The sequence below is a fragment of the Pelobates fuscus genome, chromosome 4 (genome assembly GCF_036172605.1).
Source record: "Pelobates fuscus isolate aPelFus1 chromosome 4, aPelFus1.pri, whole genome shotgun sequence".
Classification (NCBI taxonomy): Eukaryota; Metazoa; Chordata; class Amphibia; order Anura; family Pelobatidae; genus Pelobates; species Pelobates fuscus.
Window position 1 is genome coordinate 57,483,892 of NC_086320.1, and position 27,022 is coordinate 57,510,913.

At 40.0% G+C, this 27,022-nt stretch overlaps 1 protein-coding gene across 3 annotated transcripts in view; it reads right to left on the reverse strand.

The window, feature by feature from the left end:
- Nucleotides 1-27,022, reverse strand: part of VPS13B (vacuolar protein sorting 13 homolog B) — an 843,188-nt gene that overhangs the window by 771,132 nt on the left and 45,034 nt on the right. The gene's annotated exons all lie outside the window — the stretch shown is intronic.

Here is a 27,022-nt window from a genome sequence, read left to right on the forward strand (position 1 = left end):
TCTTCTTACTCCATGACACTGCATATGTCTCTGCATTTGCAATAAGCTTGTCATTGCTGTTGTGGCATTACAAGCCTGTATGCCTTCCCTTGTACTATGAAAGTAAAGAATTTAAAATATATATATATGTATATAAGATTATGATGAATTGGTATGACACTCAACACACCCATTGTACAGCGCTACGGAATCTGATGGCGCTATATAAATAATAATAACAAAAGTTATACGCAGAGTAATCCCAGCGTCCTCAAAATCTCCATAGGATTGTGGGCAAACCTGATTGGCAACTGAAACAGAAGCTTGCTTTAAGCTCTGCCTCTTGTCAAGTTAAAGGACCACTCTAGGCACCCAGACCACTTCAGCTTAATGAAGTGGTATGGGTGCCAGGTCCAGCTAGGGTTAACTAATTTTTTTATAAACATAGCAGTTTCAGAGAAACGGCTATGTTTATCAATTAGTTAAGCCTTCCCCTTTTTCCTCTAGTGGCTGTCTCACTGACAGCCGCTAGAGGCGCTTGCGTGATTCTCACTGTGAAAATCACAGTGAGAGCACGCAAGCGTCCATAGGAAAGCATTATGAATGCTTTCCTATGCGACCGGCTGAATGCGCGCGCAGCTCTTGCCGCGCGTGCGCATTCAGCCGACGGGGAGGAACGGAGGCGGAGAGGAGGAGGAGAGCTCTCCGCCCAGCGCTGGAAAAAGGTAAGTTTTAACCCTTTTCCCCTTTCCAGAGCCGGGCGGGAGGGGGTCCCTGAGGGTGGGGGCACCCTCAGGGCACTCTAGTGCCAGGAAAACGAGTATGCTTTCCTGGCACTAGAGTGGTCCTTTAACTACTATACATAAAGAAAAGTAGCCCCTGAATTTCTTTGTGTATTTTATGAAAACGAGAGCACTCACGGCAAAAATGAAAAGATTCAGACACATGGAGTTATATAGAAACCGAAAAGAACGTTTATTTTTTGGTGACAGAGACCTAGTCAATACGAAACTTGTTTTTGATGTTTGCGAGGTATTTATTTGTAATGAGATTTTTAATCCACATTGATTCCCTTTAATCTTTTGATGCAGTGTATCTGTGAAGATAACTGTCACAACAGATTCTGTTACAAAGTACTGACATTTCAGGATTGGTATAATGATAAAAAAAAAATAAAAAAATAATAATAATGATTGTTTTACTTAAACAAGTTTATGATTTTAGATGCTGCAATGGAAATCTCTACACTGGTTACCTTTGTATTGTATTTTTGTTTGTATACAAATACAAATAGAATGCATTTTTTTTTTTAAGTTTTTAAATAAAAAATATATATATACACAATAGCTTTGCTGCTTGTTCTAATCTAGCATTCATTTTTGTTTTGTTTTGTTGATCCCGTTCTCTCTTGTTGTGTATGTAAACTTATAAATAAAGATTGCAAAAAAAAAAAAAAGAACAACTTTAAGACAAAAAAAAAAACCAAAAAACTGTCAGCCCTAAATTATATGCTTTTGGAAGTTATTTGTTTAGTAACTGATAAGGATCAGAGTGACCAAATTCTGCTTACTCCAAATGGTTGAAAAAGCGTGAAAATAATCTAATTAAACAAGAAACGAGCCACAAAGAAAACATAGGGTGCGAGATGTGGCTGTGTACTTTCTTTAAAACAAAATATAAAGAAATAACATAATCACTGAAAGCCCACAAGTAAGAAGAAGCAAGGAAACCCCAAAAACAGCACACAAGTCAAGACTGAATATGTCCCAACAGACTGTGCCCCGTCACTACTGTCTGAGTGTTCCAATTAAGGAATATTGCGCACATTCCACAAACATGATCAGGATAAGAGGGGACAGTCACTAATTATACAATTTACAATCTAATAATAAATAAGCAGCAATTTATACTAGTGCAGAGGTTACAACTGTTAGACACGACAATTTAAATGCTTGCAAAAGGGTAAGTTATACACAGAATTATTATTATTATTTTTTTTATACGAGAGAGGGCGCAATAAATCCCAAAATTTAGTGCTGTGACATTTTGTGATAGACACTTCTTTTTTTTACATTATCGCTGCGGAACTTTGTGACACATTCACACCAAATATCATTTTATCAAAACACAAACCATAGTTCTCCTCTGCAATCTGAAAGCGTCCTATACTATATCCAGGTATTAGATAGCATGATCTAGAGAGGAGCTACAGCCTGCACCGTGAAGAGTTAACGGTCTAGTCTGTGCACTTTCAATTTCCAATACACAAGGTATCCCAAGGGCAAACCGCCCCATATGGAGAGCCCTTACCTAATCAATAAGTCAACATAATGAAGTATGATCCAACATATGTTTAATACCTAAATGATTAATTAATGCAACTTTATTATTGATATTATTGATATATTGTATTAAGCACCACATTCTCTTCATCTTCATAGACATTGCCCCTTCAGCTTTGCAAATGAAGACTGTGCTGTTTCTTCAGACAGACAATCACCAGGACGACTTCCAAAACAATTAGTTTTAGCTCACGAAGTAAGAAGCGTGATGCTGTAAGTGTTCAATGCTTCTCTGTGCATGCATCATGTGACCTCAATGAGAAGCATCAGAGCGAACTGAAGCCATCAAAATAGATGACTTTGAAACAAGGACCAACAGGTTATGGAATTTGTTAATTTGTGTTTCTTTAACCCATTAGCGCATTATTTCAGTTGGCAAGATATTTAGAAAATCAAATTGTATTAATTCCAATTTCTTACAATTCATTACAACGATGTGCCGAGAAAATCTCTTTCTTACTCGTACAGCGCAAGAAAGAGTGTGTTCCTTCCAAAAAAAGGCAGAGACTACATGCTCACAATTTGGTTGTAAATTCAGCAAGCTTGGTAAGCTGACAGTGTAGAATGAATGAATGGCCCAATAGGTGTTTATTAGGGGTCGTGAGGTTAAAGAGTGGGGGGTAAAAACTCAGGGCTATCAAAATAAATTGAAGAAACTCAATCCACCTTTATCAGCACACTCTCAGAATTTGTTCGCTAATAATCTCCCATAGCTTCCCAGTGGCCCTATTCTCACAGGGTTAATTAAAGACATTTCATGGAATAAGAAACTGTTGGATTGTAAGAGAAGCAGAGAGGTCACCAAACAGATAAACAAGCATCGGAGTCTGTTTACCAGAACCCTGTTGGTGTCTGCAGAGCATTGGTAAATTACTTGAAGAGTATTAATGTAGAATAGCCTGAGGAAGCTGCTGACAATTTACTGCATGCCAGAACCCACTTTATACCGATTACTACGATTTATATTTATTTACACAGATTTGATACAGTGTCAATGGCTCTTAAAATGCTTCAATAAGCTCCAAACATTTATAGGTACACTATACGCTAGTATAGGTCCATTGTCCATAGGTGCACAGCACATTTCAAATGACTCATTAAATGAAAAAAATCTTCCATATACAATAGGTGTTAGTATCAACTACTGAGCAGAGTAACAATAGAGGCTACATGCTCATAATTTCATTGGTAAAATTTATGTTTGTTTACTAAACTATGGACAGTAGCCACTCATCATTAGACTAAGCCAGTATCAAAATGAGGGAACAGAAGGAAATCCATTGATTGAATTGGTGTCGTTTATGGGCTTATAAGTCCCAAAAAGTTTACAAGTAGAACCTGTGTTGCAGAAAAAAATACCACTTTTTCCAACTATTTAAAATTGTTTGGGATTTTTTTAATGTGAAGTTGCAATAGTTCCAGATCTCACTGGCAATGTTAGTTATCATATTAGATAACTTTGGAACTGAATGTTTTAGTTTACTGTTTTATACAGAACATTAAAGGGACACTATAGGCACCAAAATAGCTTAATGAAGCAGTTTTGGTGTATAGATCAGGCCCCCTGCAGCCTCACTGCTCAGATCGTGGTCCTAAAATATTGGGGTATGTTTTGCACATTAAAGTACACATACAACATGTATAACATGAAAATAGAAGAAAAATGAAAAAAATTGCCGGTGGGGGATTTATTGCATGTGTTCCATACAATTTTCTCACCAGATAATTTGCTTTGTTTTTTTGTTTTGATTAACAGTGTTTTCTCATGACTAGCCACAATGGAAAGGAGCATTCATTTGTGATCACAATTGGTAGGAGTTCTACTGCAAAGGGACAAATTCATCCCAGTTAAACACAACACTTACTTGTAGTGTCTGAATAGCCATCAATGAGAAGAGCAGGGTCTACACGCTAATTATCTCATTTCACAGTTTAAATTAAAAGAGGATCTCGGTAGAACTAACACAAACAGACCAGACACAAAACAAACAATACCAGGGTTAAACTCTGCCTGTAAGTCATGCACAGCCTAATCTTGAAAAACACATGCAAGATCTGTGAAAATAGCCATACAGCAACACATCTAGAGTAAAGTCGACCAGCTGATACAGTATCAGCAACCGCAGAGTTCTCTCAATATATCACTCGATGTGATTCTTGGCGCACTTGATGCTCACATGGTCTTAATCACTCAAGCACCTTTATCCATAGTTTAAATGCTCAAATTAACCTTTAACTAATCTACACTTCTATAAATCATGGCTGTGCATGAAAATGTCTTCTAATAAATATGTTCATTTTAAGTTATTAAAAAATACGGTGAAACCCTGCAGGTCACTAAAGATGGGACTTTGCACAAGCTAGTCCAGGCAGCAGACTCCACCGGCCTTTCTTAAAGCACTGGGACTTTCTCTGGACCGGGTGCCTTGCTCGGTTAAGGCCTTGGCTCACCTGGGGGGACGTTACCAATATGCTGACCCCAATGACTGACGAGGAGACATGTCAAATTGATTCATGGTCATTTTTGCGTTGCTCATATTTCCCATTTAGCTTTAATAGCTGCCTTTACCATTTGGTAGCTGGCCCCAATTAAGGAAGCAGAGTCATGTCCCCTATAACAATGTTGTTTTTCTCTTTAATTTTGGATTTATTAATTATTTCATGTTTACTTTTCTGATTATCTTTGATACATAATACGACACGCTTACCCACTTTGGTGCCTGCGAATCGATCAATTCACCCCAATTACAATTATTGGTTATTGATTACAGTTTCAAGTATGATTGCCATTATGGTTTTTAATACCATTTTAACTCTTCCTCTTGCCTCTATTTTGTTTGGTACCAGAGTACGGAGTTATTTTAAGGTTAACGTTATACATTTTGTTGGGTGTTACTTCATACATATCCCCTGTATACTTAAAAATGGTGATAACCATTACCAACTCGCTACAAAATTAAGGATTATAAAAATTTTACATATACGACCAATTATAGAAAGCAATGTTTCTTAGTCCCGCTATGATGGGATCACGGAAACTGGTTAAATTTGGGAGCCATAGGTCTGCTAAGGAGGAACCAAAAGGTAAACTGGCACTATAGAAGTGGCTTCAATAAAAAAAAAAACTAAAAAACAAAGTGAACTCAAGGAGCTTTGTCAGTAAAGAAGGTCCCAAGATACGAGTAGGCGACCTTCAGCACTCCAGATATGGTGGACTACATCTCCCCTAATGCTTTACCGTCAGGATGTCTGTAAGGGCATCATGGGACAAGTAGTCCACAACATTTGGAGTGCCAAAAATTGCCAACACCGGTCGTAAGATAGGTGATGGGTACAAGCAAGTCATGGAGTTGTAGCATTAATCAATTGAGCCACATTACTACTGAGATAAACAAAAGCCACACTAGATCAGTGTAAACTAGTGGACGCGATAAGACTACAGCATGTACACTAGTGATAAAATAGTAAAACTTTTATTGAATATGTCATACACAATGTCTATCACAAGTAAACTGCGAAAAAAATAAAGAATTTAAAAAAAAATAGTAAAACTTCATTTACAACTACATTTTACAGTTTGTTTTTATTTTCATATATAACTGTACAATAATCAAAATAACCAAGTTATTATTATTTTATTATTTATATAGCGCTTGAACATGTTATATGTTTTTCTTCCTCTTTAAGTTAAGATTATAAAAACTCTCTCAAAAGCCCCTTTTATCAACTGAAGACTCCAATTATTGTGATAACCTTTAATTTGTCTAGTTGACAGTTATCACAGTTGCCTGACACAGCACTGTTAAGCATCACATGCTTGCTAAAATAATAAAGCACCTACACTTAATCTAGAAAACAAAACATATTTTAAACTTGACTTCTGGATAGCACCCATGTTTATTGGCCTCCTTAGAATGTATGGTGTTAAACTAAGAAAATGGAAATCCTAGTTAGTTTTGGATAAACAATTCCTCATATTTAAAAAAATATTGAAGTGGAATGCAAATGTTTTTTGAAGGCAGCGTCACAATTTAATTAAGAGACCAGCACTACGGACATGTCCCAGGGGAACATGTATCCTGTAACAGCTCCCAGCCCTCCACCACCCGTGTTAGAAAAAAAGAAAAAAGCGCTTCTGTGTTTATACGTTTCTGTGTAATCTTAACATTAAAACTGCACTATTAATTTTTCAAACTTGCACTTGTCTCATAAGCCCAGAGGTAAAACATGTTCATTAAAGAGATGTGAAAAAGTTCCAAGTGAACTGCCAAAACTAGCATAATTATGAAAATATTTAACACTGGGACCAACTGAAATCACATACTGAATATACATCAAGGTGATGTCATTAAAAAATAGCAAAGCCAAAACGCAGTAAAACTACTGCAGTCCCATAAATCTGGCTCACACCAGATGACAATATACATGAGAAAATGAAAAAGGAAAAGGAACACCAATTATATTTTAGACATTTCTTGAAATATATTTATTCTAAATGCCTTTAGAAGGCCTTGTGAATGGATGTCAGCCCAGTGAGCTGCTCTTTGAAGATCCATAGATGTAGCTTCATCAAACTCCTTTGTTCCCCTGTGAATGATCCAACTTGGTAAAGGTTGTAAGTAATTGCAATGTTTTGAACGAGGATTCAGGAAGCCTTAATCACAAGGGCTAAACTGCTAATTAAAGAATAAAGCCACTTGAATGGCAAGCTATGCCAAGCTAATGTTCGTCACTGTAACTTAAAACCGCGCCATAAAAATGAAAATAAATTGAAGAGGCGCTCTGACACTATCGTCCACACAATAAAAGTGGAATTAAAGGCCAATCCAGTCATATTTAAACAATTGGACTAGGAATTAGAACATTAGGATTTGTAGGAACGTGCAGCAGACTAAAACATTTAAAATACACAAAAGCAAACATTCCAATGTGCGGAGAATAAATCCCACAATGCACTTAGTTCCTTCACAGTTCCTGTGGTACAGCTGCAACAAAGCTCCTGGGACAGACAGAGCAGGAACAATGTTGATCACAAAGTATAGTAGCTGGTGAAATATTTACATAAACAAACAGGGGTATCAGATATTTAATAGACAAAACACTTCATGGGATTTATAGATTCTAGTACAAAGTACATTGGGAAAATAATTATGAGAGAGTGGGAGATGGGAAGAAGCAAAGGGATAGCATGTTCTTAAAAAGTTAAAAGTCTAATTAAAGCTAAATACAGACTTACATAAACAAGATGGCTCTCTGCTCTAATAGCATGATCAGAGCCTTAGAAGTATTTTTCAATATTTCACAACCCAATACCACCCACCACAGATGAAGGACCTGAGAGCAAGCCAAAGAAAAACACATTAGAATATTTATAATAATACAGGTGTAAAAACCAATATACGTATAATCTAATGTGCAGCCTAACAGCAAGGCAGACCACAGCAGTTTAATCTTATTAAAAGCACACATGCCGTGATTAACATGACCTTGTGTCACTTAAAGAGAATGACATTTAATCCCGAGATTGAGTTAGCCAATCTGCAAAAAATGATTTGGTATTTTATATCTTTGACCATTATGTGCTCTATTGCCAAGTCTTAACCTTAAAGGTTACTCCAATCACCATGACCACGTCTGCTTGAATCGCTGCACAGAGATAGTTGCACTTTTGTGCCTGCGCTAATTACGCTCCACAATGTGCCCTCCCTCCCCGCCTCCTTGCAATATTGAATGCCCTTTTCCTCCCTCCCCCTGCAAGTTCGGAGTGGACACATGCCTACTAATCCAGTGCGAAAGATCCAACCGCTGCTTGATGAGGGAAGCAGTGACGACAATAAGGGTGTGAAAATCAGCGAGGCGAGTTTATAACTTCTTTTAAAGGGCATTATACATTTTTTTTATTTAATGAAAAAGGAGTAACCCTTTAAGGTACTGTATAGGACTATAAGTGCGATCATCTCACCACCAAATGAGCCTCTGGATCCTGCACATTAGGAATTGTAGTGTATATGTTGCAGCGGTGTGCATGGTCACTCCAATCTGTCCAAGAAGCCATGTTTAGAACTGAGGGCGTTTTAAAGGAACATTCCATGCACCATAATGAAGTCTTGCCTTAAAGGGGTTTCACCATTTGCAAAAGAGATGAAGTTGTTATGGTGTCCGGAGAGTTTGTATAAATCCGTTATGTTTAGATAATTATTATTTTTAACTATACATTTGCAAGCTATTTTTGCCAACACAATGTATAGATTAAATCTATACCTAGCCGAGTAAACTTCCCACGCATAGGATTTGTAAATAATGGGCTCAGTTCAAGGAGTTATGTCAGAATTGATCTGTAATAATTACAAAAATGTGAGAACTCTAAATTACCAGGAACACCCATGAGGTTAAGGCTGAAATCCAGGCCTTGGGCGTGAGGACGGCGGTGCTCGAGCAGCGTGTGGAGTCCACGGCCCAGATCAACCGGCTGTCCTCCAGATTAACCACTGTGGAGTCTGCCTTGGATGACCTTGGGAATAGATCCCGGCGGAATAATATCAGGCTTCGGGGTTTACCTAAACAGGAAGGAGAAGGACCGCTGATGGAAGTGGTAACCAAGATCCTCAAGCCATTGCTACCCGACGTGCTGGATCACCAATGGCACATAGAGAGAGCGCACAGAGCTCTCAGGGCGAAACGAGCAAATGATACCCGCCCGAGGGACGTTATCATCAAGTTCCTCTTTTACCGGACGAAGGAAGCCCTCATGAAGCGTAGCAGGGAAGGCCCGATCAGGTATGGCGGAGAGGAACTTACCTTATTTCAAGACCTGACACCTGCTACCCTCCAAAAACGGAGGCTGTGGCGCCCGGTGACGGGCCTCCTGCAGAAACATGGCGTGGAGTACGCCTGAGGCTTTCCATTCCGGTTGCTGGCATTCAAAGATGGACGCACTAAAACCCTCTACGCGGATGGAGACCCTGTGGAATTCCTGAGGAGTCTGGGTATACAGGACCCGGTCGAGATGACTGAGCTTCCCCCGGCCGCGGAGGTGCTTTGTCCCCTCCCTCGCGAGTGGTATGTGGCGGGAGAATGAGGCCCATTGAGGATGGCTGACAGGGATCCGTCGGTGGACGGCGGGCAGGAGATCTCGGTTGCTGTCGCTCCTGGGGGGGTACGTAGGATGCGGATGGGATGGCTGGTTCTGAAGCCCACCTCATGGGATGCTCTGATTGGGAGCAGCCGTTGGAGCTGCACGGAAAGCTCTCGGGCACTGGTGGGTTAGGGCTGTTTTGCCGATGTTTTCCATTTTTGTTTAAGTTTCGCTCCCTCTCTCTTCCTCTTGTGTGCAGCGGGTTAGGGCGGTATTGTCTTTTGTTTTTTGGGTTGCGGGGTTTCAGGAATGAGGGGGGATCGGGACCGGCGGTCACTTTTTCACCCCAATGGCGCTATGAGGTGGGTTATGGGATCCCTCGCCTTGAGGCATCGACCCCCCGCTTGGGAAACTGTTTATTTGGTCTCCGTATTTACAGGGGGGGGGGGGGATGTTTATGGCTACTAGTATGCATCACACTGTATATATTTTTGTACCACTTTAATGCTCTGATTTTTGTTTGCATAGGTCAAAGTTGGGATAGGGGGGAGCCTGAGTGGTAGCGTTGTAACTGTCGTTAGGAGGGGGGAATGTTTAAGCTCGCTATGACGGTTAGGCCCTGAGCTGAGCTCCTCACCTAGCCAGCTAGATACCCGGAGAGGGTGGGCTGCATGGCGGAATCCCTTTTAGTCGGATCCACGAGCGGAGCGGGCGGGGGGGGGGGGGTGCGGCGGCGGCCCGGTAGCTGGGGTTGGCTCTTTCGTCCGCCCATGGGAGGGGGGAACCAGAGCCGACCCCGAACAAAAGCAACTAGGATTCCTTTGGTAGGATGGCGTGGTGCGGCCTTCCCCCTCCTGCCCCTTGGCTCTCATATAACCAGCCTTAGGGGGCCCCAGGGGACGCCCCTCCACACCGGTGGCCGTCAAATCCTATTCATTCATATACGTTGCCTTAATCTTTATATGTTTGCTTATTATGTACAAGTGTATTTGTGACAGGTTTTCTATTTCCTGTTCCCAGACTCACTTTATTTTGTTTTTAAAAAACAAGAAAAAAAAAAGGGGGGGGGTAGAAAAGGAAAAAAAAACAGCAACAACAAAATAAATTATAGACGTATATAGTGAACTGTACATAGCAGTCTATCCCCAGCTATTAGGAATCCTGACTCGTAAATTCTTATAGGGCTGCCCTTAATACCCTGCGTAGTTGTACAGGGTGCAATGTGTTTTTTCTTATTAAGCTTCAGTCGGCACTCAAGTAGTGCTTTTATTGGCTGGTCCATGTCCCTAACATCCCAGGGCTCTTGACGTTCTGGGGGTGACGGGACATTTACCCCAAATACGCCTGGCTACAGGCAAGACCAGGCGATTTTTGTACAAAATGTTCTGTTCAATTCTTCTCTTCTCCTCTAAACTCTTTATACCCTTTTTCCCTATTACCCCTATCCCTCATATATCTCCTCTGGGGGGGGGGGGGGGGCCGAGTCGGAGGGCGCTCTGAGCATTATAAAAAAAAGGTAAGGTTAGCGCTAATAATATAATGAACAGGCAGCGACCTTTTAGAGGGTAACCCTCTAACCCTCTAAATAACAGATACACAGTAAAAAGAGAAAAAAGGTTGCGCCAAAAATAATAAATAAATAAATAAAATAAAACTTAGAATAAAAAGTATCAAAATGTAAATATAAAAAATGAAAAATATAAAATACAAAATAGTTCCAATGATTTTCTGGAGATAAGATAGGTATAGTCACTTAATTCCGCTGTGGGGGTGGGTACTTTTGTTGTAGTAGTTCCCACCTTCTCGTGATATGAAAAACACAAAGTAGAAGGACTAATCGTGCGGAGTGTATACACTTAGTGTGATAGTATTAAAAATATATTTGTTACACTCACATTTAGGTGAGCTATAGCCAGCTCAGGGTTTGTTGGCATATAGCGGTATAATCCCCGCTTACAGGATATATTGGTGCTTGTCCTCCAAGGGGTTTGTCCAAATCTCAGGAGAAGAGGGAGATAAAAACAGCAGATAGTGCTCTCTGATGGTATTTAAAGGTGGTGAATAAAATGAGATAAAATATACTCACAAATAAAGTGCAGGTCACACTGCACTTGAGAAATAGCGTTAGTGGTATAATCCCCACTTCAGGATATTCAGTATAAATATGCCAGGAAAGAATAAAATAAATTATAATAATAGTGTATAAAAAATGATTTGGTACAAGTATCTAACCAAAAATCATTTATTTTTAAATAACACAATATTAAAAACCATTAACGCGTTTCACCGCTGGGGCTTTATCAAAAATGGAATAACATAAAACCTTTATGTGCCAGGTTTTATGTTATTCCATTTTTGATAAAGCCCCAGCGGTGAAACGCGTTAATGGTTTTTAATATTGTGTTATTTAAAAATAAATGATTTTTGGTTAGATACTTGTACCAAATCATTTTTTATACACTATTATTATTATTTATTTTATTCTTTCCTGGCATTTTTATACTGAATATCCTGAAGTGAGGATTATACCACTAACGCTATTTCTCAAGTGCAGTGTGACCTGCACTTTATTTGTGAGTATATTTTATTTCATTATATTCACCACCTTTAAATACCATCAGAGAGCACTATCTGCTGTTTTTATCTCCCTCTTCTCCTGAGATTTGGACGAACCCCTTGGTGGACAAGCACCAATATATCCTGTAAGCGGGGATTATACCGCTATATGCCTACAAACCCTGAGCTGGCTATAGCTCACCTAAATGTGAGTGTAACAAATATTTTTTTAATACTATCACACTAAGTGTATACACTCCGCACGATTAGTCCTTCTACTTTGTGTTTTTCATATCACGAGAAGGTGGGAACTACTACAACAAAAGTACCCACCCCCACAGCGGAATTAAGTGACTATACCTATCTTATCTCCAGAAAATCATTGGAACTATTTTGTATTTTATATTTTTCTTTTTTTATATTTACATTTTGATACTTTTTGCTCTGAGCATTATGACTACAAACAGATATGACGGTATGTTTATATATAGCGATATCGTACAGGATAAGACATGCCTGTGAAACTATTATCCCTTAATGTTAAGGGCCTAAACGCCCCTAAAAAGAGACGGCTCATGTTTAGGGAACTAAAACGCATGAACCCAGACATAGCCTTCCTGCAGGAGACGCACTTGTCGAAATCAGCAAAGTTTGCCCTTAAAGACCAAATATTCCGAACCTCGTATGAGGCCAGAGCTCTCAATAAGAGGAATGGAGTAGCTATCCTCATACATCAAAGATGCCCAATCAGGGTCAGCAAGGTCAGTGCGGATCCGGGTGGACGCTACGTATTGGTGTCAGGGTCCTTGCATTCTCACACTATACATATCCTTTATCTATTCGCGCCTAACGATCCATCCAGAGAATTCTGGACGGAGCTGACTCACATAGTAAACTCGCTACCACACGGCATAGTTATTGTAGGGGGGATTTTAATGCAGCACCATCCCCGGCAATGGATAGGGGGCCATGTAGGGGAGTCCCACGATTGCACAGAAGGGGTGGGCAAGATAAATTATTGCACACAGTCATGCAACAATCTAGTCTGATAGACATATGGAGGGCTCAGCACCCAGACGATAACGACTGTACGTTTTATTCGCCACCACACGATACGTATTCAAGAATAGACCTTTTTCTAGTAAACTCCCTAACTGTTCCCAGGGTATCGGAATCCAGGGTGGGATCCATAACCTGGTCGGATCACGTGGATGTCTCCCTTACTCCTGATTTCAGGAGCACGAATCGTACCGTTCCATCTGAGTAATGGTACGAGACAAGGTTGCCCTTGGTCTTGGTCACCGCTGCTGTTTGTACTTTCGCTGGAACCCCTCATGCAAGCTATACGGGAAGCCCCAGATGTTAAGGGTATCTCTGTGGGGGACACGCAATATGTTATCTCGGGTTTCGCCGACAACGTATTGCTGACGTTAACAGATCCGAGGGCTTCTATGGCAGCTCTGACTGGGATTCTGACGGAATACGGCGAGGTGGCTGGTTATAAAGTTAATTTACACAAATCAAGCGCAATCCCCATAGGTATGACAGAAGAAGACACAGCGTATATAGGGAGGACCTATCACATACGAATAGCGAAAGACCAGATTAAATACTTAGGCATTTGGTTGACGGCGGACCCCTCTCAACTTTATCAGCAAAATTATGTCCCACTGATTAGACAGTTGATAAACGACATGGAGAAATGGGTGGACAAACCGATCTCGTGGATCGGAAGAATACATTCAGTAAAAATGAATGTGCTGCCTAGGATACTATTCTTGTTCCAAGCTCTTCCGGTCCACTTGAGCAAGTCCACCTTGGGTCCGCTTCAACAGGCTATAGGGAAGTTCATCTGGCAGAATAAAAGGCATAGGATTTCCTATAATGTCCTTTATAGAGCTACGGATAGGGGGGGCCTTGGCCTTCCAAACCTTTATTTTTATGACGTGGTGGCTCAATTGGCCCAAATCGCACTATGGCACTCTCCCCCAGAAGAGAGGAGGTGGGTGGATCTGGAATCCTCCATGATGGGCCCAGACATGCCACAGTTCCTTATGTGGACTCCTAAGGAACAAAGACCAATTGATCAAGTGGTATGCCCAGCGATACGCAAGTCCCTTAAAGTTTGGGATGCTGCCGCCCTTAAATACGGACTGACCTCCGATCCATCGCCCATGACCCCATTCTTAAGAAACAAAGCATTTCTCCCGGGCATGTGTCCCCGAGATTTCAAAGGTATTGAGAACTCGGGACTGCAAAGACTGTGCAAAATGTTTGAAAACTGCATCTTTATCACGTTTGATGCACTAAAAAGCAGGGCTCCACTACGTCCCTTTGATTACTTCCGGTATCTGCAGCTTAGAGATTTTGCCCGAGACCCCGGGATCAAAACGGCCGCGCTGACACAATAAACGTTTTTAGAAAGGATGTGCAAGAAGGAACAATTCCCAAATGGGCTAATTTCCTGTTTGTATTCTCACCTGAGTGCACACACACTAGAATGGGGAGATATTACATATACAAATCAGTGGGAAGCAGATCTTAATGAGGTTTTGGAGGGAATAGAATGGCAAGATATATGGGAGGCTGCAGCTAAATCTTCAGTGTGCGTCTCCTTGCAGGAACAATCCTATAAGACATTATTTTGGTGGTACACCACCCCAGTGACGCTGTATGGGTAAAAACCCGACGGACCTGTGTTGGAGAGGCTGCGGTCACAAGGGTACGTATATACACATGTAGTGGGAATGTCTGGAGGCACAGACCTATTGGAAACGGATTGCTGCTTTGCAGCGAGAAGTTCTCGGTAGAGAGGTGAAGCTAGACCCATGGGTGTTTCTGTTGTCCAGATCCATGGACGGTTGAACAAAAACGGAACAAACCCTTGTCCAAAAGATAAATCTGGCGGCTAGAAGAGCCCTAGCGCAGGTATGGCTGCAGAGGGAAACCCCTACGATAGCGATGGTAAAACAAAAAATAAAAGATACTTTCCTGATGGATAAGCTGACGGCGCAGGTCAGGGGGACAATGAAGAAATCTGATAAAATTTGGAGCCCCTGGACAAATAGCCCTGCAAGCGACTGAGACAGGCAGGATGGATTAGGGCATCCAAACTTACCTCTAGGGACCTTTGAGAAAGGTGGTGTATTGCATTACCTCGACCTGGCCCACGGGGAGGGACATTACAAACTCCTATGGGAGACAGCGGCGAACGGGTAGCACACTCCCCATGACGCCTTTTTATAGGGCAACACTCCTCAGACACACACCCCCCCCCTCCCCTTCTCCCTCTACCCTCTTCTCTGTGACCTCGGACTATCGGGGCACTTCCTCCATTCTTTCTCTCTTTTTCCATCTCTTAGTTCCTTATTTTTATGGCCAGACCGCACATAATGGAAATACAAATGTATGACGATAGAGTCATGGGAAAGATAGTACGCTTGCGTACTAAGCTCTGTCGTGTTACTCCTTTTCTTCTCTCTGCAACACGTGAGCGGCCGTCTTTAATCATATGTTATCTGTTTACTGTTTTATATAGTCTTAAAAACCAGGCGGGATATCCAAGCTTCCATAGAGTTATGACCTACTTGGAAAGCTAGAGACATAAATGCAACTAGCGGTCTCTGGTTGTGGGATTTGTGAGACCTTGCCTGTTCACTCTTTTTGCTACTGTAACATGTAATGATCACAGTGTACACGCTTGTTAATTCAGAATCCTATGTTACTGTACATGTAGTGCTTGTGATGTCTTGTACTGGAATAAATAAAGAATTTAAAAAAAAAAATGTGAGAACTCTGATCCCTAGTACTCGTGGCTGGTCCTGGTGGAATGTCTCTCTATCTGCAGTTTATATTGTGCCAAGTATAAAACACTAAAAAGCACAATCTAAAAGGTACAAAGGGAGACCAATAGTGCAGACTGAAAATTCAACACACAAATATAAAAAACTAAAATACACTCACAAACAAACGTAAAAAGTAGGCAGGGTATAATCGGTCTGGGTGGCAAGCTTTGTTTTATTTGTATTAATTTTTAAACTGTGGACCCCTTCATCTTTGGTGTCTTTGAAATTTTGGATGATGATATCGTTCCTTTGGTGGAAGACATCGAGTTTGAGTTGAAGGGCCTTTTTACTACCATTATTTTGTAAGTGTGTCCAATAAAGCTTTATCTTCAATATTATACAGTTTTACACTATGGTCTGTCTTTGTGCTTCACTTTAAGCATCTGTTTCCACACTGAGAAGGGAAGAAGCATTCGAAGAAGACCGATTATACCCTGCCTACTTTTTACGTTTGTTTGTGAGTGTATTTTAGTTTTTTTATATTTATGTGTTTTGAATTTTCAGTCTGCACTATTGGTCTCCCTTTGTACCTTTTAGGTTGTGCTTTTTAGTGTTTTATATTTTCGATATCAAAGACATTGAGGAGTCTTTTTGCACCTCCTATATTGGGGTATTTATATTTTATATTACTTTCCCCGTTTGATAGCCACAAGGGTTGTTTTGCAATTTTTTACGAATCACTTTCTTTGTATACTGTATATTGTGCCAAGTACTTCCTGCATTTACCTGTATGACAAAACTGACATACTATATAGGACAATAATGGATAACCTTTACCCCACAGTTTCTTGTAAGGGACAGCATTTCTGATGCTGCTCAGATAGCCTCCAATAAACGATAAAAAATATAATCCACCACAAACATCTTTAAAATGAAAGTATCCATGAATTAATGATGTGCAATGGTTCTGCAACGTTGCTGTGTAATCATCCATTCTATGTTATCATTTTAAACTATTCATAGAACAAAAACACTACAAATACACTCCGCTCTGAGATAAATGAAACTGAAACTTACACCAACGTACGTATTTCACATCAACCTATTCTGTCTATTCGGATTGTTCAATTGCACATTTTTGTGACAGTTTTGTGGAATATTGTCTTCTTTCCAGGACATACTTACAAATGAAAACAATCGTATTGTAATTTATCTGGAAAATGTATTTATCTAGTAGTTCTCACACCGCATTATTTTTCTAGAGGGCTTTACAAAATTAGCAATTAAGACGAAGGAAATATTACACGCAGAGGGATATATTTTTAGCCATACTGGTAGAAAAAAGGAATTAATTATAATAATAACCAGGTCAGGTTAAAGGGAAAGTAGCTATGTTAAATCAAAGGGGAAAAAATACCGTTATATCAAGTGGTAATTACACAAATCGTAAATAGTACTTTTTATATGATGTTGGCATTTAAATGCATTGAATGGAACAGGCTAAAATGGCTTGAACACACGGGTGTGATATGACTATTACTATGGGATTCATGTTGTATCGGCAAATATAACCCACCCAGTGTTCCTTTAAAGCCGCTTTGTCACCTTCTGGGGTCTTGTAATATTTTGCAAAGACCCAGGTTGGTGACTGCTCCTATTGCACTCTGGTGGCACAAGTGTGCAGGGGAAGGTAATTTTTACTTTCCTGAACCTGACCATCACAGGCGCCGCCATCTACGCCAGGATAACTTTCTGCCAGTGGCCGACACCAATGCGGTTCATTCGCACTCCAAGAGCCTTTCATCCCCCAGAGGGCTCGACAACGTTTGACTGCAGTAGCTCAATCTTTTTGTCAAGCGTAGGAAACATTCAGAAGACAAAGTAGCCCCTATCTCTCAGGGCATTTTAATGAAATTCCAACACAGTCTTTATGAGAATTTCAGAAATATTTTATCTTTATGAAATGCTCATTGTTTGGTTGTTGTTTTTTGAGGGGCGGGGGAGTAACAGAGCTGATTTAAGCTACTCTTTCTGAAGCCAAAGTAAAGTTCTTTACTTCAGCACCTTTAACATACAGAACTATTGCATGTTTTACAATAATTTAACACTTAAATCACCATAAGCAATACATCATATAGTAGCAGTTACTGTGCGAGGAGGAGAACGGACAGACTCAGGCTATTCATTTCAATCTGCCGCCTAGGTGATGCAGGTGCCATTATTAATAATGGAACACTCCACGCATCATACCCACTACAGTCTGCTATAGTGACTATTGTGCCAAAATCCTATAGTAAGATGTCAAACCATTTTAGTAAAGTTTGAAAACTTACCTGCGTCCCACCTGGTGCCTGCGCAACATTCGCTGCATAAGGTCTTCTCAACTAGGAGAAGCCAGATTACTCTATACAGCAAAGCGAGACAGTTGTCTGAACGCGCTCTGCTGACACTCTCCACCAGCGAGTGCGGTCCTGCTTTGTTCGATACAGCAACCTCTGACTTCTCCTGCTGGAGACGAGGGGACGCAGCAAATGCTGCTTTGACACCTGGCGAAACCCAGGTATCCTGCGCAGACTAAACCGCTACTTACTGTAGAATGGCACCAGGGAACTCCTGGCAATGTAACCACTACATGAAGCTCAAGTTTCAGGATTCTAGAAAGCGAAAGTTATTACATTGTATGTTATACAACAATTTCCCAAACCGGTTAGAGGTTAAGAGCCATTTAAACAATTCCCTGTCAAAAAAATCTATATATATTTATTTTATCTCGTTTCCCACTCCAGATAACCTTATGTCTAAAAGGAACATTTGTTCATTCTTTCAGAAATTAGACAAAGAATAATGACAAAAGGTTAAAGGGTGTATATACAGGCTGGGCTCAGACATGCATCCAGGAAAAAGCCGCGATGCAAATGCAGTGTGATTTTTACACAGATATACTTTCAATACGTTACACGATCCCATCACAAAAACACATGCATTTCATGTTAAGTATATATTAAATGATATATCCAAGCAGAAAATAAGTCTGGAATGCATAAAGGGATAGGCAAAATATTACACCCAAAAGAAAAATACACGAGAAAGTTTGTACTTTAATGTACTGTGTATTGCTTATATTCCTTTCCCAAATTATGTCCAAAGTGAATATCCAAACGTGAAAATTCCTGCCATTACCTTTTTTTTTTTTTTTTTTTTTTTTTAAATATAATTAGAAAATAAAACTGGGAAATGAACATATAATAATTGTATATCATAATATATAGCAGTAGGGCTATCAAATTGTGAACTTTAACATTTTGGAAATTATTTATTTTTAAATAGAAGTAATGGTTAAAATACTAAACAAGTAGCAAGCAGCTCCCCTAACGGAGATCTGACCGTATCCAGAACAAGAAACATTTTGTTTCCCAAAATATGCATGCGCTGGGGGTTGTCAAGTTGCACAGTTTATATAAACTCCAGAAAATAAAATATTAAAAATGTCCATAAAGTTCCAGCGTTCTATTATTACAAAACTGTAATAAAATAAAATGAAAATCGGATACCCTTATTTTAAAAGACGCCAACTTCTCTCCTCGTAAATGAGCACCTAACCATTGCACAAAAAGGTTAAACAATGTTTATTTATCAAACAACCAAAATCGAAACTTGAAATATGTGCGTTGTGTAATCTGTTCTCACAAACGTGGTAATACCCCAAGCCCCAACCAATCTGCACCTGTAAACACAACAAGGACTGCAGAGGTAATAACCACAGGAAATATGGGACAGCTTACCTACTAAACCACACTGAAAAATAAATACAAACAAAGAAAGCCCTCTGGGTCTCCAATACTCAGGTGTTTTAAGGGCCTTCTCGTTAGCTTACAGATGGATATAGATGTAAAGGGTAGCACTCCCTGACTGATTTTTGGCATGGCTTGATTTAAACTAATGAGAATGAAGGATAAGCTGTGAGTCTTGAACAGATTTTATGACCAGATGTAAAAGATTGAGAAGCAACAGGGAAAGGGAAAAAAAACAAGGCTTTCGCCTATGTCTTTTCGACCTCTCGCTTTTCCCAGATCTCCCCACTGAACACTAAATAGTGGAAAAGATTTTTTGGAGCTACCTCAATAGCACAGAAAGCATAACAAGTTAACTGTGTGCAAGTTGTGATCGCTTTTATTGGATCAGCATGAAAATTCTTTGAGGATGTTGTTATACATAAGCTTTGGAGACCACTAAAGTCCGCTTTAAGATCGTTCGTACCAGCTATGAGGAGCTTTAATGTTGTTTTAACATAGAGGGTTATAATTTGGCATTTGTGACACTAAATCCCTTTAGCCCACTAATCTAAAGATGTGATTCTTAAATGGACCGAAAGCCAAATATTATTCAAAGGGCAGCGTTGGATTTTATAGAAAGAAAGGAAGGGGAAAAAAACAAAACAAATAAAAAAAAGTCAAATATAGATGCAAAAACGTGCATAACACACTTCATCAGACTTATTTTGATTCATAAAATTGGGAATGACTACTATGTCAGGAGGAAAAGATGAGAAATGTATTGTACAACTTCTATTAAACATTTATAAGCAAAACTCGAAATTATTTAATCATCTTTAACCACATAAGAACCACATAACTGATTTTTACAGCATAGATGGTCTCTCCTGTCACTGGGCATTAAAGCCCTGCATTGCATGACAGTAAAAATACCAGCAGGGGATACCAAGGAACCCCAGGTATCTTGATAGCTGGGGGTTCCCTCTATGAGTTGGGCCAAAATTAGTGGTCCAAGACTGACCTATGCACTATTTGCAGAGTTCAAACTTGGGACTGCAATTAAGAATTTAAATGGGGATTTAAAATTCAAATGTTACAATGTAGTGTGAGCAGGGTTTACCTGCTCTGGCATCGGTAGATACCTGCAGCTTTCCATTTTTGTAGCCCCAAACTTTTTTGATCAGCTGAACTCTTTTGATCAGCTCTTTAAATCCACTGATTTGAATCCGCATACTATATCCAATGTAAAAGATATAAAGCTGTCATACTGAAAATAGCCAATAGATGGAAGCAACATACCAATCTGTTTTATATTTATATATCAGTACAGATATTAGCAGATGAAAACCTTTGGGATTATGATTAGGGATTAAGATCAGGTCTACGATAAATATTAGGTTTAGTATTCAGTTTATTATTAGGTTTACATTTAAGATGGGCTCAGAATAAATTTTAGGACTGGGATTAGATTCAGATTAGGGTACAGATTAGGATTAGGGCCAGCCAGGGAGCCCCTCTGCTGACAGCAGCAGAAGGAATCCTAAAATTAAGGTTAAAGTTAGGGCATGGGTTAGGATTAAGGTTATGTTGTATTAGATTTAGGATATGGTTTAGAATTAGGGTTTGGTTTAGACTGGGTTTAAGATTGTTCCTCTGCAAAGTGGGTATTGATGCACTCACGAGATTATAGATATATAAAGAGAGAGAGAGAGAACGAACAGTTAAGATAATTTTATTTGAATGGGAAATATGAGAATATAACAAAATTATAAAAAATACTTTATATATGTAAAATTTCTAAATACAAATGATTAAAACACTGAAAAAAATGGCATCTAAAAAAGCTAAAAATATATTAGAACTATATCAGGAGATATAGATGAGCACAATCTAGTGATTTTTATTAGAGTAGCATATATCAAGTTTATGAAATAAATCGCTAAATTGCAATGTGCATGTAAAAAATGCAAAAATAAAATAATACTATAAACTTAAGCACTGAAGAAATAGGGTCTAAATGGCTTTATTCTAAGGTTCAAAATATGACGAATGACATACCCTGTTGAAATTGTTATAATTGGCCAAATTGCAGAATAGGCCCGCTGAACCACTTGCTCCTCATTGCTCTGCACAGGAGGCGGAGGTGAAGGCACTCGCTGAAACGTGTAAAATGGCCTCTGGTAAGACTGCTAATATTTGCACAGACTCTCACAATGCCTTCGGTATAGCCCATGATTTTGGCCCAATATGGCGGGCTTGTGATTTTCTCACCTCAGCAGGAACTCCAATCAAGAACTCTGAAGCCGTGTGTGCACTTATGGACGCTATCCTGCTACCCACTCAAGTATGCATCATCAAGGTGGCAGCTCACGTGAAGATCACAGATAAAATTACAAGAGAAAACCACAAAGCAGACGAAGCTGCCAAGCAAGCAGCAATCCAAGTACATCCTTCTACAGGTTATACCTCCCTGCAAGTTGTTCTCACAGATGACGCCGTTGACTACAATATCCTGCTGAGCTTACAAAGAAAGGCAAGCAATGAAGAACATGACCTCTGGAAGAAACAAGATGCAGAACCTGATGATGACAGAATGTGGAGGAAAGGTAAAAGACTGTGTTTGCCACGAGTGTTGTACACCATGATGCCCCATGGACCTACACATCTATTCAAGATGCACATGAACCGCATAGTAAACACCCATTGGGTAACACCCAGATTTACTGTTGTAGCTGCTAAACACACCCCAAGCTTGCATGATTTGTGCTATAAACAATCCAGGACAGGCTGTCAAAACACAAAGTAAGCATACACCAAGGCCACTTTATCCTTTCAAAGACTGCAGATAGACTACATTCAACTGCCTACGGTAGGAGTGTATGAATATGTGTTGGTGTGCATTGATTACTTTTCAGGTTGGCCTGAGGCCTACCCAGTGTTGAAAGACACAACAAAGGTCACAGCAAGTAAGCTTCTGAAGGAACTGGTATGTAGATATGGAGTACCTGAAGTGATTGAAAATGACAGAGATAGCCATTTCACTGGGGAAATAAAGCAAGAAATTATGAAAGCCTTAGGGATCAGTCAGGCCTTCCACACTCCCTATCACCCCCAGAGTAGTGGGAAAGTAGAAAGGACAAATTGCACCTTAAAGAAAAAGATTACAAAAGCCATGCAAGAAACAAGGAAGACCTGGACTGAATGCCTTCCCCTAGCACTCTCTTCTATAAGATTCACCCCCAATTCCAAACATGGCCTATCCCTTTTTGAGATCCTGTATGAATGTGCCACAAAGACAGGCCTTTATTTTCTCCAGACCCTCCAGATGACTGCCTATGTACAGGCCCTACACCAAAGATTAGGCAGGGTGCATAAACAAGTCTTCCATTACAGTGATTCCATTACAGATCCAGACTCTGCAACTCACAAACTGCAGCCTGGGGATTTGGTGGTGATAAAGAGGCATGTGAGGGAAGGACTTGAACAACGCTTTGACGGCCCATTCCAAGTGCTCCTGACTACAGCTACCTCCGTGAAACTAGAAAGAAAAGCCACGTGGACACACGCCAGTCACTGTAAACAAATCACTCCGACTGATCCACCGACATGAAGCTGTTCTTATCCTTTACCATTGTATGCTCTGTTCAGATATGCTACTCTGACTTGAGACCAGAAGATATATATATATATATATATATATATATATATATATATATATATCGAAAAAGACCCGTAGGGGTCGAAACATTGATTAATTTGCACAGATGTAACTGAATTTGTTTGTTCTATTAAATCACTTATACGCTAATACAAGACCTGTGCATGCACCCCTTACTTTATTTTTCATATATACTGAACGCGGGTAGCACCCAGGCAAGGTGTATAATAATTTTTGATATGCAAGGAGAGTGCAAAGCTCTACACTTTTGTGTGTGTATATGTATACAGGGAGTGCAGAATTATTAGGCAAGTTGTATTTTTGAGGATTAATTTTATTATTGAACAACAACCATGTTCTCAATGAACCCAAAAAACTCATTAATATCAAAGCTGAATAGTTTTGGAAGTAGTTTTTAGTTTGTTTTTAGTTATAGCTATTTTAGGGGGATATCTGTGTGTGCAGGTGACTATTACTGTGCATAATTATTAGGCAACTTAACAAAAAACAAATATATACCCATTTCAATTATTTATTTTTACCAGTGAAACCAATATAACATCTCAACATTCACAAATATACATTTCTGACATTCAAAAACATAACAAAAACAAATCAGTGACCAATATAGCCACCTTTCTTTGCAATGACACTCAAAAGCCTGCCATCCATGGATTCTGTCAGTGTTTTGATCTGTTCACCATCAACATTGCGTGCAGCAGCAACCACAGCCTCCCAGACACTGTTCAGAGAGGTGTACTGTTTTCCCTCCTTGTAAATCTCACATTTGATGATGGACCACAGGTTCTCAATGGGGTTCAGATCAGGTGAACAAGGAGGCCATGTCATTAGATTTTCTTCTTTTATACCCTTTCTTGCCAGCCACGCTGTGGAGTACTTGGACGCGTGTGATGGAGCATTGTCCTGCATGAAAATCATGTTTTTCTTGAAGGATGCAGACTTCTTCCTGTACCACTGCTTGAAGAAGGTGTCTTCCAGAAACTGGCAGTAGGACTGGGAGTTGAGCTTGACTCCATCCTCAACCCGAAAAGGCCCCACAAGCTCATCTTTGATGATACCAGCCCAAACCAGTACTCCACCTCCACCTTGCTGGCGTCTGAGTCGGACTGGAGCTCTCTGCCCTTTACCAATCCATCCATCTGGCCCATCAAGACTCACTCATTTCATCAGTCCATAAAACCTTAGAAAAATCAGTCTTGAGATATTTCTTGGCCCAGTCTTGACGTTTCAGCTTGTGTGTCTTGTTCAGTGGTGGTCGTCTTTCAGCCTTTCTTACCTTGGCCATGTCTCTGAGTATTGCACACCTTGTGCTTTTGGGCACTCCAGTGATGTTGCAGCTCTGAAATATGGCCAAACTGGTGGCAAGTGGCATCTTGGCAGCTGCACGCTTGACTTTTCTCAGTTCATGGGCAGTTATTTTGCGCCTTGGTTTCTCCACATGCTTCTTGCGACCCTGTTGACTATTTTGAATGAAACGCTTGATTGTTCGATGATCACGCTTCAGAAGCTTTGCAATTTTAAGAGTGCTGCATCCCTCTGCAAGATATCTCACTATTTTTGACTTTTCTGAGCCTGTCAAGTCCTTCTTTTGACCCATTTAGCCAAAGGAAAGGAAGTTGCCTAATAATTATGCACACCTGATATAGGGTGTTGATGTCATTAGACCACACCCCTTCTCATTACAGAGATGCACATCACCTAATATGCTTAATTGGTAGTAGGCTTTCGAGCCTATACAGCTTGGAGTAAGACAACATGCATAAAGAGGATGATGTGGTCAAAATACTAATTTGCCTAATAATTCTGCACTCCCTGTATATATATAATCCAAGTACTTTTTATTTAATTTATAAACTGTTTAATACATTTTACTAACATCTTTACAGGCATGAGGGGGGCAGCCTGAGAGCTTAGGCAGGCCTTACAGGCACTGCATGAGCCCGCAGTGACATGGCTGGGGAGTGGCAGATGGGGCAAAGGGGGTCTGCCTGAGCTCCCAGGCAGATCCCAGGATCGCGAATGCAATTGGAGGAACGGCAGGGAAGTTCTATACCGCCCGCTGACATATGAAATAAATGCAATAATATTAAACCTACAATACAAAATACATCTGGTATAACATCCAAATAACATTCTTTACTATATATTTTTAGCCTGGTGAACCTATGAAATATGGTTGACCCTATGTGAGCATGGAAAGCATTCATTATTGAGTTAAATTGGGCATATTAGATGGGCCGAATAGTTCTTAAGTACCGTCACATTCTAAGTTTCTATGTTACAGTAAGTCTCTATAGAAAGGCTGATTTTCAGGACATCATGATGGCGTAGGAAGAATGTGGACCAAATTGTGATGACTGCAAAGATTGTTACTAGTTCTGAAAGAGTTAAAATGTTCAGCTCAACAAAGTTGCCCTCCACCTGCAACTTCCATCACACTCTTGGAAAGCTGCCAAGCTTTGAACAGTCAATAAAAATATGGATTTTTTTTCACATAACAAATGCCAAAAATATATAAATAAAAATCAGAAAGCGCAGTACGATTAAATATTTGCCCGTCCACCACCTGTGGGTCAGCCAGTTGCCCAGTGATCCCATTCATGACCCTTCGCTCTGAACTACCTACAGGACCGTGTAATTTATAGTAAAGCAATATGCATTGCACCTGGTATTTTCCCCCACACCCTTTGTCCTTTTTGCTGTGACCGCTCCCCCTCCCCCTTTCTCTGTTTTAAAAGTTTGTTGCATTTATTATTGAACGGTTTCCGGTTGAAACCTGAATAAAAATGATTTACAACACAAATATGCATTTGAATATTATGCTACATATTGTACTGAAGCTATACTCAGAATTTGATATTGTTATCTTAACATTTCAAGTCTGTTTAACTAATATTACACAGTTATAATATCAAAACAAATAGTTATTTCAAATTCAGATTTCCAAACTAAATTATTAAAGGGGCAATGCGCCCCGCCCCTGTTCCCCCTACCCCCCAAAAAAATATACTGACTGTTTTAAAATTTCATTGAAATTCCAACCCAGTCAAAAGATATACTATAAATTAGGGACTATTTGTCTTCGTATTTTTCCTTTCCTTGACACTTTTACACACTGGGTGGAGCCGCCGACATCTAGAAGTGTCAATCTCCTAGCCGTCACCAGTGATGGCAGCAGAGATATTAGCTTTATCTATGGAGGATCATCCAGTCACTGATGTAGAGACCACCCCACTCCCAGCAACAGGACAACCAGCCACGCTGTCACCATTGGGGAGAGGGGGGATTTGCAAACAAGGTTGCTATTAAATTGCATATTCAAGTAACTTTTTACTGTTAGACTATACCTTTGCAAATCAGTTTGGTGTTCCTGTGATACAAAGGAAGCTAAATGTTCCTCTTGGAAAGCTGTCATAATGCCCTAACATTTAGACAATATCACACTGATCCTATTGATAGCAATAAGAGCTGTTTTAAAGAGGATCCATGCCGTACCCCATCCCACATGGTAGCAGTTACCAATCTTTGAGTAACAAGAATTGGTCAAGTGTATAGATTTGCATATCAAAAGGAGTTTCAAATGTGAAAACCCTTGATGTAAAATGGCAGAAGATGATGTATGACCCGCAGTTCCTCTTGGGAGCCCAGAACAGAAGTTGGGAAGTGACAGGAGAAATGATCAAAAGAAAAGGGTCTGAAAAGTAGAACACCTGCTTCAACCCCATGAGTGACCAATGGGTATAGCATTGCCCTTATTATGCGAAAAAGTCAGCACTTGCCCAGTTGATGGGGCTTGAGATTTGGTAATCCATCAAACTGCTACATTCAGCTTT